The 15,428-nt window shown below is 41.9% G+C and overlaps 1 long non-coding RNA gene across 1 annotated transcript; it reads right to left on the bottom strand.

Moving 5' to 3' along the window:
• Positions 1–1,000: 1,000 nt before the first annotated feature.
• On the bottom strand, positions 1,001–9,526 carry LOC147223732 (uncharacterized). The gene is made up of 3 exons (XR_015107631.1): positions 9,458–9,526; positions 4,224–4,378; positions 1,001–1,243 (listed from the first exon to the last, which is right to left on the bottom strand). It is a non-coding gene; the product is annotated as an uncharacterized LOC147223732 (long non-coding RNA).
• Positions 9,527–15,428: the final 5,902 nt, after the last annotated feature.

Below are 15,428 nucleotides of genomic sequence, written 5' to 3'. Positions count from 1 at the left end.
CTCTGGGCTCACAGGTGGTGCCCGTTGAGGGGGGTGATGTTGGGATCTGGGGCAAGGGCTCTATGTGCTTTTCCCTTCACCTCTGTTCTTCACTAGAGAACCTGATTTGGATATCAGCTGGGGGCAGAGCACACCTGCAGCTCATCAGGCAGAGGATAAGAGGAGCCTGCTGTCAGCCCTTCAGTTCCAGATTGTTGGTTGTCCCTTTCTAGTTCCTTATCCCTGCATTCTTTGTCTTGCCTTGCCTCTCCTCACAGGCACCTAGTTCCTGAGGGTTCCTGTCTCCCTTGTCCAATAAATGCCTTGTGTCCTTCTGTTTTGGTCAGGCACACCCTCCAAAATCATGCCAATACCCCATTTGGGTGACTGTGGCTCAGTGGGCATCACTCCAACTGGAAGGTCGATGACTCGGTTCCCAGCATGCCGTAGTGTCCTTTTCGGCAAGACTTTGAAGCCCAAGTTGGGCCCAGTGTCCTGGTCTGCACCACCATTTGTGTGTGAGTGTGTTTGTCTGTGAATGGGTTGACTGCAATCTGGAGTAAAAAGGTGAGAAAGTGCTACATAAATGGAGGCCATTTACCATGATCTGATCGCAAGTGATTAGCTTCAAGTCTGTGTGTATTAGTGCGCGCATGTGTGTTTACTCCTCTGGTGTCTCAATTGACCATAACTAAGAAGAAGTCCCTACCAAGCCCAGTGGGAGCCGAATTGGTTTAAATACCATCACGGTCGAGTGAGCATCTTCTCCTTTAACTGTTGCAAAATGCAATTGTTTTCTTTGAGTCACAACTGATAGACCTGTGTCCACCGAATTTTTATCACAGAAATAAACTGGACTGCATCCCCTAATGCATCCATTTTTATTTCTTTGGAGACCATTTACATTGTAATCTCGCATTGAGTTGATAAAGCCAATGTTCTGTTGGGCATTTCCAGATTTAAGAAATACAAGACAGCTGCTTTTGATGCTGCCGGAGCACAACCACGCATTTAGATTATTTTTGAAAGAATATAGAGTGTTAAAACAGGTAAATAAACATGTTTCCTGTTGTTAAATCAACATGTTGTTCACCTGCCCACCCCCATGGTACTGTACGTCCTGCCTCACATTAATTTTGACTGGCTACACCAACACGCAGTTTTGTGAGTAGTGAAGCCTTCTTTTCCTCCTCATGGTTTCAGCGCCATCCTGCTGTGTCGGCAGCAATGTTTTGGGGCTGGAAATCTGTAATCCACCACAGTGCTGGGGGGGAGAGAGGGTGTGTCAGTGGGACAAAAAAATTAACAAAGAATAATAGAATAAACAAACACCAAATGATTAAATACAAAATAAATGAACAAATAAATGAAATAATCAGTATAAAATTATTCAAACATGAGGCCAGAATGGCTTAAAAATTTGGACTAAATTAGCTGAAATAATAAATAAAAAAATATACAGCTATTACCCACAAAAAGGGGATAAAGTATATTTGTGTGTATGTGTATCAGGATATTTCAAATGAGATTTGGAATGATTTTTATTTATTTTATTTCTTGCACAGCCTTTACTATGCAATATGCTATCAGCCAGAATGAAAGAAAAGAAAAAAGACAGCGGTGAGACCAGTGATGCTGTATGGTCTAGAAACAGCGACAATGAGAAAAAGACGGGAGACAGAGCTGGAGGTCGCAGAGATGAAGATGTTAAGGTTCTCCTCGGGAGTGACCAGGATGGATAGGATCAGGAATGAGTCTATCAGAGGGACAGGCCATGTTCGATATTTTGGAGAGAAGGTCGGAGAAGCCAGACTGAGATGGTTGGGTCATGGACAGAGGAGGGATAGTGAATATATTGGTAGACGGATGCTGGAATTGGAGCTGCCAGGCAGGATGTCTCGAGGAAGACCAAAGAGAAGATTTATGGACGGAGTGAGAGAGGATATGAAGTTAGTTGGTGTGGGAGAGGAGGATACAGGGAATAGGGTTAGATGGAGAAGGTTGATTCGCCGTGGCGACCCCTGAAGGGAAAATCTGGCAGGAAAAGAAGAAGAAACACGGCCGAGGTCCGGTGACATGTGTGCCATTATTTCCCCTCTCTCATTCCCCATCTTTTATTTTCTCTTTCTTTCTTTTCTCAGAGAAAGAAAGGAGAGAGAACGGTGGCAAAAAACCCATTATTAACTCATAAGCTGGTTAATGCTCTAGCCCTCAACCTTCAGCTCAAATGAGAATTTCCGTCATTTACATATCAGTTTAATTTCCTGTGTTTCGCTCCCCTCTCTCCCGGCTCCTCCATTAAAGGCTGCATTTTAACACATTTTCCCGTCTGCCGAGTGCTCCCACACACTCCATGCTGGCAAAAAAAAGAAAAAAAAAGAAAAAAGTGATGTACTGACATGGAGGTACACACACCTGGATGCATTGTGTATGCCCCGAGTGTGTGTGCAGGCAGACGGAGCGGCTCTGTGGCCGCTGCGGCTCTGTTGGGATTAAACCAGTGATCAGAAAAATGAATGGGGGGGTTGTCATCCCGCTCAGGCCTCTATACACATCATCCTCAATAATTACACCCCCTCCTTACCTTGCCTCGCTTCCTCATCATTTTTAACCCTCCTACCTCTGTGTGTGTTTGGGCCTGACTGACACCTAGCACATCAAATGAGAGTTTTTTATGAAATATTCTCCTGCTTGAATCGCTTTAAGCCTTATCCATATTCCTTAGTGTTATAGAGCCACACCTGTGCGTGTGCGTATGTATAAATTTCATTTTTTTTTTGTGAACAGATACAGATGTGCCCGCCGCAGCCGGGCTCGGCTCACATCTGGTGGTGAGACTGACCCCGCGGGGGATATATGGCACTAACCGCTTCAATGTGGGAGCTTTAAGCTCATGAATGTGATCGCATATTCAGTCGAGGCGAAGTGTGACACGGCCGGGCCCGGAGTGTAAAGCAAGTTTAAGATCTGTCAATTTATGTCTGCGCCATATGTGACCTCTGGTGTGAAAGTCAAAAGGTATCAGAGCCAAGCTGTCAGGGAATGATCCCTTTCATTTTTTATGACTACTTTTATGAAATTTCCATTTGCGCTGCGAATTAAAAGGAATACACAGGAGATGAGGGCCCAGATCCGACCTGTCGTGGCCTGAATGTGGCTGAAGGGTGAAACACATCACAGCGTTCCAGACTTTACATTTCATTTCAATCTGATTACAGTTTATGTCTTTTTTTTTTTAATGTGGAAATTAACTTCTTGTGGTGAGCAAAGCCTTTTCCTAATCACCGGTTTTAGTCACTGTTAGATTTAGCCACTCTGGAATGGGAAAAAAAGTTCTAAGAACCCAGTTCTAAGAGCTGAACAGCTCTAATTTAGATCCAGGAACTAGCCTCCTCCAGGGCTCGAGGGGAAGTTTTTACTTTTGCATTCATGCAGAACACAAGGGACGACGGTTGTAAGATGCAAACAGATTTAACATGTACCTTAAAGAGAACCCTGACTGGGAGGACTAATAGGCATAAATATGCTTTGCTGTTTGTCTCATACCAGAACGTGTTGTTAAAAAAGCAAGAATTGCTGTTTCTTTAAAAATAGCAATTTATTGTAACCCAGGAGTGTGGCCATTGTTTTACTAGTGCGATGCATGCTGTGTTGTTGACATATAGAGGTTCCTCATGTTAACTTTGGCATTCCACGATTGTTAACTTTTGTTGGGTACAGTGCGGTATACATGGTAATAATACAACATTGTGCTGCTTTTGGGTTCAGTTTCCAGTCCAAGGGAAACAAAAGTACTGATATTAGTCAACATAGTTTTCCAAGGGACAAGAAGACAAGAAAGGGGTGGGAAATTGCTTGCGGATGGCAGCTGTGTTCTCAACACTTCTCTCCGGATACATTTGACGCATTTAGCCGACCTAAGCTGCTGAAAGAACTGACGGGTGCTGCTAGTTTTAAATGCAGACTAAAGCTAAACTATGTGCCCTCGGTTTTCTTTTCCAAGCATACAAGTGGTCCTCGGGAAACGAGCGCAACCCGCTGGAATAAACGCCACAGGCACGAGATGCTGGATGTTCTCCTGCAAAGATGTCAACAACCAACTACAGCAGAAGTAGCATCTGATGATGAAAGACCGGACACCGGCACAACCATGGAGGAAACCGACGACGAGTCCCCCGTTCAGTCAGCACAGCAGGCTGTAAGTTTACAGTGAGAGGCCAATGAAAAAAAGTGGAGCTACTTACAACAGATACTCTTTCTCTCTGCCAGCATAGAAACTGAGTTGCCGTACGCACAACAGCGACTTTTGCCAACTCTGTCCTCTTGGCGTCTTTATTTGTCTTCATTTTGAAGCTCTTTTGGACTTCTGTCTTCAGTGTTGTCCTCCTTGCTCTCGTCTCTCTCAGTTACAAAGGGGAAATGGGAATATTTTTGCACCATAAGTAACAATTAACGGGACCGAACACAAGTCAACCCTGTGACATCACTACCCAGACATCACTACCCTGGAGTGAAAAGTTCTTTTACAGTTTTATACAAACTACAATATGTTTTCAATCACTCTTATTATTGCTTTTATAAAGCTAGTACAAATAGGACATAATGTTGTGGTAACCAGGGATCTCTTTAAATACCACACAAAAACCATCGCACCAGATATAAACAAGAAGAGGAAGACGACGTGAACAACATATAGAGCAAAGTTGCAGGAATGGCAGGAACTATGACCATCAAATGGGTTTAAGTGTTTATATTTCCTCCCTGGATTTTTATAGTGTGAAAATCCCCGCTGTTAGCCAAGTCCATACTGATTTTGGAAAAATTTTAATGTTTTGCTGCAGACACTGGAAGCTCCTTTGTATTCTAACCTGCCAGAAGAGCCCGGACCTCTTTGTCGGCCCAATTTCGTTGGTTCTGTCCAATATCAGCCCAAGTCGCAAGAAAACAGCTGACCAATGACCACAATGTTCTTGAAAAATGTTACTCCAAGGTACACAAGATGTATTGTGTAATGGGACGAGGCTTATGAGTTCCACCAATCACCAAGCACCTAAGTCACATGAGTTCCTTTGTAATGGTAAAGACCTTGCCTAAGAGTAGAGGCTAAAATGGTTCAAGGAACTGAGGTGCTAGTTCCTGTGTTGTTTGAATTCACAAAGAAATTGACTAGTTTCTGAAAAGAAACCGCAAAGTGTTTCAGCTGTGCAATAGAGACTGATTTATTTTCTTTAAATTAATCAGAGGACAATGATAACTAAACAACGTCCGCTGTGATCGGATTTCCATTTGGCGCAATGAACATAGACACCAATTACATGACATAGCCTTATCAAGGGGAACAAAAATGTGAATTTGCCCCATTGATGTCAGGAAAATCGATTCAAAAGGAATAAAAACATTTATATTTTCCCTTATATAGTACCATTTAACCGGAGATATTGATTTAATAACAAACGCTACACTAAATATTTCACCGTAATAGTTGATTATTGATCAGATAATCAAAATCCCCTTTTTTAGTATGCTTATATTCCTCAGTCTCAGCCGTTAGTTTCCAACAGCTGTGGATTTCCAACAATGTTTCACCTCTGCGAAAGCCTTGCTGTAGAAATGATTAGGTTGTTTCAATTTGACTGTCCCATTATAATAATAGGAATAAACTTCATTTACATGGCGGGTGCTTTCAAGAACCGCCAATCAAATTATATTACCGCTTAAAATTTCATCTGTCACTCTTCATGCATTAAAGTTTTGCAGCCTGTCAATCGCACCAAAGCATAATACGTTTTTCTTGCACTTAATTAAGAAAATTATTTAATTAAATACATCCATCAATATATTACTAACGTCAATAAGCGTTAAGGCAACAGTGCGCTATTGCACAAGTCAATGGGAAAAAATAAAGAAATAAAGAGAAGAAAAACAGGAGTGAAAGTGAAATCAATAATCAAACAATAAGACAGAGTTCTGAAAGAGTATTTTCAGCAGCCATTTAAAGTCGCCTGACACAGAGACAGAGTTTTTAAATATTTGAAACTGAGTTGAAATAGATTATGAATTAGTTTCTGAAAGGACTCATTTTTTTTATTTTTTATTTATTACATTTACTAAACCATTTCAATAACAAAAGGGAAGTGGTTTTGTGTCCGATTAACACTCCCGGCCTTTTTTGTGGTGCATCACCAGTGCAAATGATGAAGATGCTAATACATCACTTCCTCTCGCCTTTGTGTAGCTAATGACTCTGTACTGTACGACTATCCTGTATCCCGGGTATTATTTGATTATAGCTCAGCGCTTGAGCGTGAAATAAATGTAAATCTCAATGTCTCTAACTCGGTCCCCCGAAGCTCATTATTTGTGACAAGTGTGTGAGACAGTGTTTGTTTTCTGCCATTGTGCTCCCAGAGCGTCTCTATGGAGGAGATCTTCAAGGGCTTCCAGAGATCCGGCTAGAAACACCTGAGCGATCGCATCACGCGCTGCCCGGAAGAAAAATGGAGCCTGCATGACTGGCCGTTTGTCAGATTCACCTCATAATAGGTGGGATTAAATGAAAGGAAAAAAAAAAAAAAAGAGTCTGATATGGAGACGCATTATCCAATTATCCATTATCTATCTTTTTCACACAACCTGTGCAGTTATTCCATATAAAAGTTAAGTTGGATCAGAGAGTCTTTTTGTTTTCACGCCCTCACATATTCATTCAATGAGCAGATCAGTTTTATTTTATAACTAACTGATTCATAACTAATTTGATCATGCATAATCAGCATGAGTTGCCCCCCGCTGGATAATTTGTATTGATAAGCGTTTGTATCAGGTGATTAAAGTATCTCAAAATATATCCATGGAGGTTCTCAGTCATCCAGGTTATGGTTAATTCTTGAAAATTTTCTCAACAAGACTTGATTTTCTTCATTGGAAGATGTTTCACCTCTCATCCGAAAGGCTCTAGTTCTATATGCAATAATTCAAACAAAGGGTTAAGAAAAAAATCAAAACCAAAAAATATTGATATTTGTCAATTCATTATCTATACCATTTATCCTGGACTCAGGATAGCGGGGGCTTTAGCCTATCTTGGCTGTCATTGGGCAAGAGGCATGGCTTAACCAGACCGGTCGCTAGTCAATCAAGGGGCCACAAATATAGAGACATGCAACTTTTCATTCCCTCATTCATTCAATTTAGTCAGCGAACCTCAATGAACATCCTGCATGCATTTGGACTGTGGGAGGAAACTGGAGAAACCACAGGAAACCCACACAGGCATGGGGGAAAGACCTCCTGAGGGAATTGAACCAGGCATCTGCTTGTTGAGAGGCAGAAGCGCTAATCACCGTGTTGGTTGCTACAGCAAACACCCCAGTTGTTTTGTCTTTGTATTAGCCCTCTGTAAAGAAAGGTGAATAGGACACTATTTTATATCTTTGATTTTGGAGCACCATGTGGAAGAATTGGGTATTACAAACATATCTCTGATGGATTTGTTTGCTTTGAGGGGAGAACACACACACTCAACATAATAATACATGCTGATCACATATTCAACACTTAATAATGTTAAAATCCTCAAAATTTGACTCTTTCCCTTAATATTTACTTTTGGTTTCTGGTTTTCAACACCAAATTTGGTTTTAATTTTGAACTAAACCTTAAAAATTGATCAAAATCTGATACCATTTAAATGTTGCTCATATCTCGATGAATAAATAATTTCAATAATAATATGTGCTACTGGAAATACTTACATGCTAACATTTCCCGTATAATTCTAGTTTTACACAAAATGTATCCTCAATGTACACAATAAGATTTAATCCAGGCAAATACTTAAACAGCATCTGCTGGGCTTGTCAGTCAGTTCTGGATGTCATGGTTCTGCAACCACACACAGCTGAGTTTGTCATGGGACGCATAATTGTTCTCGATGCAGGATGCACGGCTGCCACCTATTACCGGCAACTAGCCATAGCCTCTACATCGCTGGTTACCACACTGCTACTCGTCTCATGTCTTGTGTCTGTTGTTCTGAGTCTGTATGGTGGGGGGGCCCTTTTGCCGTCCCCCTTTTCCAGAGCATCGTCGCTTTTTGCCGACCCCTTCAGGTTCCCTGGGTCCTCTTTGCCTCTCTCCGTGTACGTTCTCTCTCATGCTCACTTTGCCGTCATCCACCCTGAGCCTGAGTTTTCCTGCCTGGCCTCAAGTTACCGGCCGAGCCCTTCTTGAGTCCCCTGCCTTGAGAGCGGACGCCACGCTGTCACGCCTGGCGTCCTGGAACTAGTGTCATGCAGTGAGGTTCATGGCTGGTGAGGCATGCCTACTATGAGGCAGGAGAACCGTGTGCCTCACTTAGTGGCTCTTTGCAGCCGTCTTACGATCTTTCAGCACAAGAAACTAGCAAGACAACATACAGTTGTTGACAATAAAACACTGTGCATTGGAAATGTAGTTCCTAGCAAAAGTGTTTCAGCATTTTAATAACGACATACAGAGAGACAACAATAGAGTCTTCTTGCAGAGTGTATCAGCAGTCATGCGCAATCTACATTGAGGCTCAACAGATCGGGGCCTCACCATACATCTCTTCTCAGTATTTGAACAGTAAATGTTAAAAAAACAGTGATTTTGAATCTAAAACTAGTTACGTTAAAGGAAAAATACCTTTATAGTTGCAAATCACTGATAAATATAACCATTTAATTCTTTTTTTCATTTTACATTTTTTTTCTTTGGCAAGAGAGGAACAGCCTCTCCTGCCTCGCTTGCACATTACTGCCTGGAATTAACCTTGCCTCGAGTTTCCTACCCTCATCTGACTTCAAGTAACTGTTCACTTGCTGCTGGACCCAAAGTAAACTTATTTTTTTCAACTCTGTTAGCGCGCTGTCTTGTGTTGCTCTTGGTTCCGCACACATCCTAAATCGTGACACTGTGACCTTCTGTTTATTATTACATGCTTCCTCTTGGCTGCATTTTCTGTAAACAGACCCTCAACTGTCATTGTTATGCACATGACACCCAGCGCTATCTTCCCTCTCTGAATTCCTCATGGAGAACAAATCGTGTTTTTCCTGCAATGTTTTCAAACTCAACTGCAATAAAACCGTTCTTCTTGGCATATCCTCCATCATTTACAAATCTCAGTTTATACATCAATATCGAAAACTCCTCCACCCTTCCCTCCACTTAGATTAGGAGTCTTCAGGACATCCGAGATGGTACATTATCTTTCCAGTCCCATATCAACAGTATCACTTGGAACCTTTGCCTTGTGACCTCCCAGAACGATTACTGCAACGCTGCTTGTTTCAGTCTCACAAACAAATGCCTCCACAAATTCCAGAGGCTCCTGAATTCTGCAGCTCGGATCATAACTCCAAACCCCCACAGAGAACGCGTCACCCCAGTCTTTCAACAGCTCCCCTGGTTGTCTGTAGAATCGAGGATTAAAAATTTTTACTATCCCACCTACTTCATATTGCAGCTCTCTTCCACTCTCTCGGGTCTCCATCCGTGACACGACTTGTTGTTCCCGTCTGGCCGCCCTACTGCTGTAGGATTCAGAGCACTGAGTCGCTCTTCTCCCCTCACAGGAACTCACTCCCACAGACATCAGAAATGCTGACTCTCTCCCCTAGTTTAAGTCAAAATTCAAAAGCCATCTGTTCAAAATTGCCTACTCTGTCTAATGTTGATTCCTTCAAATCCTTTTTTTTTAATCTTTTTTATTTTTTTCATCTTTTATTTCCACGTAGAGTAAGATTACTTGGGTTAAAAAAGGCACTCACAAATAAGATGTATGATTATAATTATTATAATCATTGTTTTTGTTTGTTTTGACATCAGGTTTATAACCAAACAGAAACAGAAATAGCATCTGCGTCATAGAAGATCGAGCTGATGTTTATCAGTACTATTTATGAAATATACTGGGGTTGGTGGGCGACACTATAATATAATATAATATAATATAATATAATATAATATAATATAATGGGTGGATGGATGGCGGTTTGGGTTTCTCATCTGTTGATATATATGGGAAATATATATCTATTGAGAGCATCACCATGGAGGATAGTTTACATTTCTTCAGGGGCCCAAAGAACTTCCGTAAAGTTGTATTTATGATGTATATTGGAGGATTTGGGGATTTCCTCTATTGTTTACTTTAGATTTACAGAAAGCATCCTAATACCTTCATTTAAAAAATGGACAACTGCTGCGTCTCACAGAAATATGAAGATAAATTTTCTAAAAGTTATAAAAGAGATAAGAACACAGTTTTTGCCATCATTTAGATTAATTGGAAATGTCACCTTTATTCTAGTTAACACCTAGAGGCATAAACTGGAACACTCAAAATACAATCCAACTTTTATCTTAATTTTTCTATTGAAAGTTTTATTTTGTTTCTTCTTCTTATCATTATTTTTATGATATCATTATTATTATTGTTTTAGTAAGAATTTACATGTCTGCATACGGATCAATAGGATTGTCATGCAAGACAAGGACAGCCTCCAAACAAGGATAAAATGATGAAGTCAACATCCTTAAAAAAATGCAACAGATAATTTAGTCGTGGGATAGCTGTACTTATTATTGTTGGGATTTTACTACAACTAGGACTCAGTTTGATTTATGTTCAATTTAGAACGGGCCTTTGGAGGATTTCATAAAAAGGAAAATGACAACTGACAGGGAAAAACTTTCATTCTGTCTGTCAAACTTATTTTTCAAATATCGCTTTTCAAATACATTCAAAGCATCGCACAAACCACCGCTACCTCGTAGACATTTTAGAATAGCCACAAATGCAATCTTTATTCTATATAAAAAGAATTCTCATCTAAATGTCAATTGATTAAAATGAACAGTTTTTAAATGAGACGAGAGATAAATAGTTGCTGTCGACTGGGCATTCAGTCGACTTTATTTAAAATGAAAACCCCCGAATGTTACATTCGCTGTGCCGTAATAGTTTCCCGTTGACATAATAATTGCTTCCCGGTGGAATAAATTATAAAATCTCTGTTGTTTTTTAAAGCTCAGGAAATGTCGAGGTGATCGACTTTGTGATATCACACTTTTCCAGAAGTGCAAAAGAAAACAGAGAAATGCTTCATGCTGACGAGACAAGCCTCCCCTCCCGGTCAACATGGCGTGTGTGTGTGTGTGTGTGTGTGTGTGAGGACAGATTTAAATCTCCAGTCAGAATCAACGTGTGCTGACTGTCCTTGGCCTGGTCTCGTGCCGACCATCACGGGGCATTGTGATATTTAAATTGCCATTATGATTGGGTTTAAACGCTTCAGTTTACTCCCAGCTGTAATTTTCTCGCAGTCGATTATCCAGCACTTATGCATGTCGGGTCCACGAGGTGAGCAGGGCCTCAAATCAGCCCAGACAACTTTAGCAACATGCAGAAACCTCCTCATGCGTTTGAAGTATTATTATAATTCATTAGTTGATTATTTTCAGATAATTTAGCGCTTCTGCCTCACAGCAAGAAGGTCCCTGGTTCAAATCTGACTGTGAGCCTTTCTCCATTGAGTTTGCATTCGTTCCCCATTGTCTCCATTGGTTTCCTCTGGGTTCTTCAGTTTCTTCTCACAGTCTAAAAGCATGCAGGAGGTTTATTGGAGCCTCTTAATTGCCCAGATGTGTCAATGACAGTGAATGATGTCTTCTAAAAGAATGTTAAAAACCTTGTTTATCCTATTATTCATACAGTGTCTCACAAAAAGCAGATTCCAGCTGCTATAGTTCACATCACTGTGTGACTCAGAGCTTCTCTTAACTTTATGGGTTTTCTCACTTAAAAAGGGTTTTACCTTAGAGAATCTTAAAAGGTGCATGGAAACTAGGAAAACAATATTTAATGTGTTCTGCAGTCAAAATGTAAAGATTTTTTTTTTTTTTTTTTTTTTTTTTTTAAAAAAGCCTTTACTCCATCCCCCGGTGGACCTCAGGGTTTGGCTAATATCTGATATCCCAAAACGTTCCTATGAAACAGTAACACCAGTCCACTAAATAGGACACATATACCGCTTTGCCGTGCGAGACATTTCGCCTCTTTTCTGCAGCATCTGAGCTTTTTTTTATTTTTTTTGTAATTACAGAACTGCCTCTTCAATACTGGTACTATTATTATTTGTCTGCATATTTGGGTTTAATTCACCTGTATCCAGTAACAACAGATTCCTGCGGTTTCAAAGTGCAATAAAGCGGTGCTGTATAATGACCGGAGACAGCGAGCGGCCAATGCAAAATTCCCTTCTCTCTCACTTGGACGCATGAGTTAATTTCAAGTCTTGGTCTAAAACACAAGACAAAAAAAACTGAGCCAAATCTCAGAATACTCGCAGTAAAACATGAGAAAATGTGGGGTCAGCGGAGCGAGCGGGCGGGCGGGGCGGAGACACAGACCTCTGAGTTATTTGTTTCCTTCAGTTAATCAGTGGGTGAGTTGTTTTGTGACCAGCAGATTTTCACTTCATTACAATGATTGCCCTCAGAGAGAGAGTTTGAAGGGCTTCCGGTGATTTCATTGGCTGGTGCACACACACACATGAACACACACACACACACCTACGAGCACACATACACACACGCGAACTTCCTTGGCGATACTCCTCGGGGCTTCTTGCTGTCTGCTAGGGCAATCGACCCCGTCCAACCAATTAAAGACGGCGCTTAGTTCCTGATCGATGGCCGGCGTTTGGGTGGGGCCAAATGAGGACAGTGGGGGGCTGGGTTGGGGGTTGGTTGCAGAAAGGGGGGGCCATTCAAAACGCCTCCCGGCCACGACCAGACAACTTTCTATTCTGTCCGTCTAGCTTAAGCTGCTCACACCGGGATCACAGGTAATGGGACGAACGGATCAATGGCTATCTCTCAGGGAATTCATTTCAAGCCCCGCCACTGCCGTGCCGCTTTGCGGGGCACCTTTTTCTGTCTCCACCTCTGCCTCCAAAAATACAAAAATAACTCTGCACACTTTGGATTTTTTATTTCAATAGCCCTAATAAATACACCATGAAGGCTGTCGCACTCCCCGTAGTCAGCAAGCCGGCATGTAGCATTGTAGTTTCATATGTCCGAGTTGTCTTTACAAATGGCACCCAAGTGTTTTTTCTTTCAGATTTTTCTATCCTCTCTGAACTGGGCTATGTATTGTACATTCAAAATTCAAATTCTGGTTCTCCTTTGCTTTTAGATGCAGAGCTCCAGTGATCAGCATCTATCTATCTATCTATCTATCTATCTATCTATCTATCTATCTATCTATCTATCTATCTATCTATCTATCTATCTATCTATCTATCTATCTATCTATCTATCCATCTATCCATCTATCATCTATCCATCTATCCATCTATCTATCTATCTATCTATCTATCCATCCATCCATCCATCCATCCATCCATCCATCCATCCATTATTGACTTACGATTTCGTCTGAATTTAACACAAAAGTTCTTCGAGAACCTCCATGTTTTGGTTCACCAAGTCCGTTTTCAGAGATGCTGATTTATTTCACGCCGATTTCCGAGGCTGTAATTTGTGGTTGCGTCGCATTTGCAGCATATAATTATACTAAACAATGGATGCCTGGAACAGATATGGTGGAGCTGAAGTGGTCGGCGCTGAGCTCTCAACGCCGGGACAGTTCATCAGATTTGCATCTGCATTGCGTCTTTATCTCCTGCTGATTTTTCAATCCACTCCTTCTTTCGCTTTAACGGTTTGTAGTTGTTTATAGGGGTCGACAGTCACCACAAACTGGAACAATGATCTTTCGCTTTTGATGACATGACCACAGTTTTCGAGGTGGGATTGTTTCCAAGATCAGCCCCCGTGGGTCAAGGGTGTCTGGGAACCCCCCCTCTGCTCACCCCGTCCCTCAGGGCAGATCCTGGAGAGGCATGCGCAGGCAATATTTTAATAATTTCGGGCCGAGCAGTAAGAGATGAATAATGCTCTGAGGTAGACAGTGAGACAAAGATTGATTGTACCAAGGTAATGGCAGCAAGTGACTGTGTGTGTGTGTGTGTGTGTGTGTGTGTGTGTGTGTGTGTGTGTGTGTGTGTGTGTGTGTGTGTGTGTGTGTGTGTGTGTGTGTGTGTGTGTGTGTGTGTGTGTGCGAGGGGGGGGTATGCAGCATAGTTTTGAAAATTCCAGGTTGAGCAGTCGCTGGACGTTGCTGGGGAACGAGCCCGGTGAGCGTTTGCAGGGCAGACGTGCTCTTAGGAATGGTGTCTGATTTAGGGCTGCGGGCCGTTGAGACGAGGCAGCCGGGAGGAGGACCGGCTTCCTTTGTGTGTGTGTGTGTGTGTGTGTGTGACGGTTCCTCTGCCTGTGAGGGGGTGGGGGAAGTATGTGTGTATGTGGGGTGGTGTGTGTAACCTCATACTTACCATTGCCTTCATGCCATTTTTTAATTAACCTGAATTGTTCATCCTGTAAATTAGTATTTATCCTTTTTCCTCTTCCAGGAAATGAAACCTGATATTGGCAACGTAAAGTCCATCCATCCATCCATCCATCCATCCATCCATCCATCCATCCATCCATCCATCCATCCATCCATCCATCCATCCATCCATCCATCCATCCATCCATCTTCTACTACTTGCTCAGGGTTGGGTTGCAGGTGGCGTTAGCGTTAGCAGAGAAGCCCATTCTGATGCCCTCATCCTGCTCCTCTTGATAAAGCTTCCCCACCTATCTATAGTTTGCGGAGCAATGTGTTTAGGTCCCTTGTATCCCTGATCTGGTTATTTCGGTCAACACTCACAGTTCGTGATCATAGGTGAGGTTGGGACCCAGATCAATAACTCTTGGGGCAGGATCTCATCTCCGACCCGCAGAGAGAAATCCACCCTTTTCCAGTCGAGGACCAAGGCATCGGCTGACTTTCAACCCGGCCGCTTCACATTCAGCTGCAAAGCGCTCCAGTGAGAGATGGTGATCACGGTCACAGATGAAGCAAACAGAACCACCTTATCTGCAAAGAAATGCGGAGATCCGAACCTCAGGTTATCAAATAGGATCCCCTCTGCGCCCAAAAGTTCTGTCCACAAAGGTTATGAACAGATTCTGGGAGGAAGTGCAGCCCTGGTGGAGTCCAACCCTCACTGTGTACCCTCAACTCAAAGTCTTAAATCTCAAAATAGATATTGCTAAGAATCCTCCCCGAGTGATGTTCAGCTAGTTAACTCTAAAAACTGACCAAGGGAATACCTGACTGACATGAAAATAAATCCCCAAGCGTGCAAAACACATTATCTCTAAACATCAGGACGAAAGAATGCGTCCCCTTTGCGTCTTCTTTTTTTATTTTTTTCCTCTCCTTGAAATCAGTTTTTAATTTATGAACTCTCTAAGAGACCTTGAACTCAGGAGGCTCCTGGACAAAGATAGCTACCTTTTAAAAA

This window comes from Fistularia commersonii, chromosome 19 (genome assembly GCF_037954325.1).
Source record: "Fistularia commersonii isolate RoL2024-O1a breed Wild chromosome 19, RoL_Fcom_v1.0, whole genome shotgun sequence".
In the NCBI taxonomy this organism is placed as follows: Eukaryota; Metazoa; Chordata; class Actinopteri; order Syngnathiformes; family Fistulariidae; genus Fistularia; species Fistularia commersonii.
This window is presented reverse-complemented; position numbering and strand designations above follow the sequence as displayed.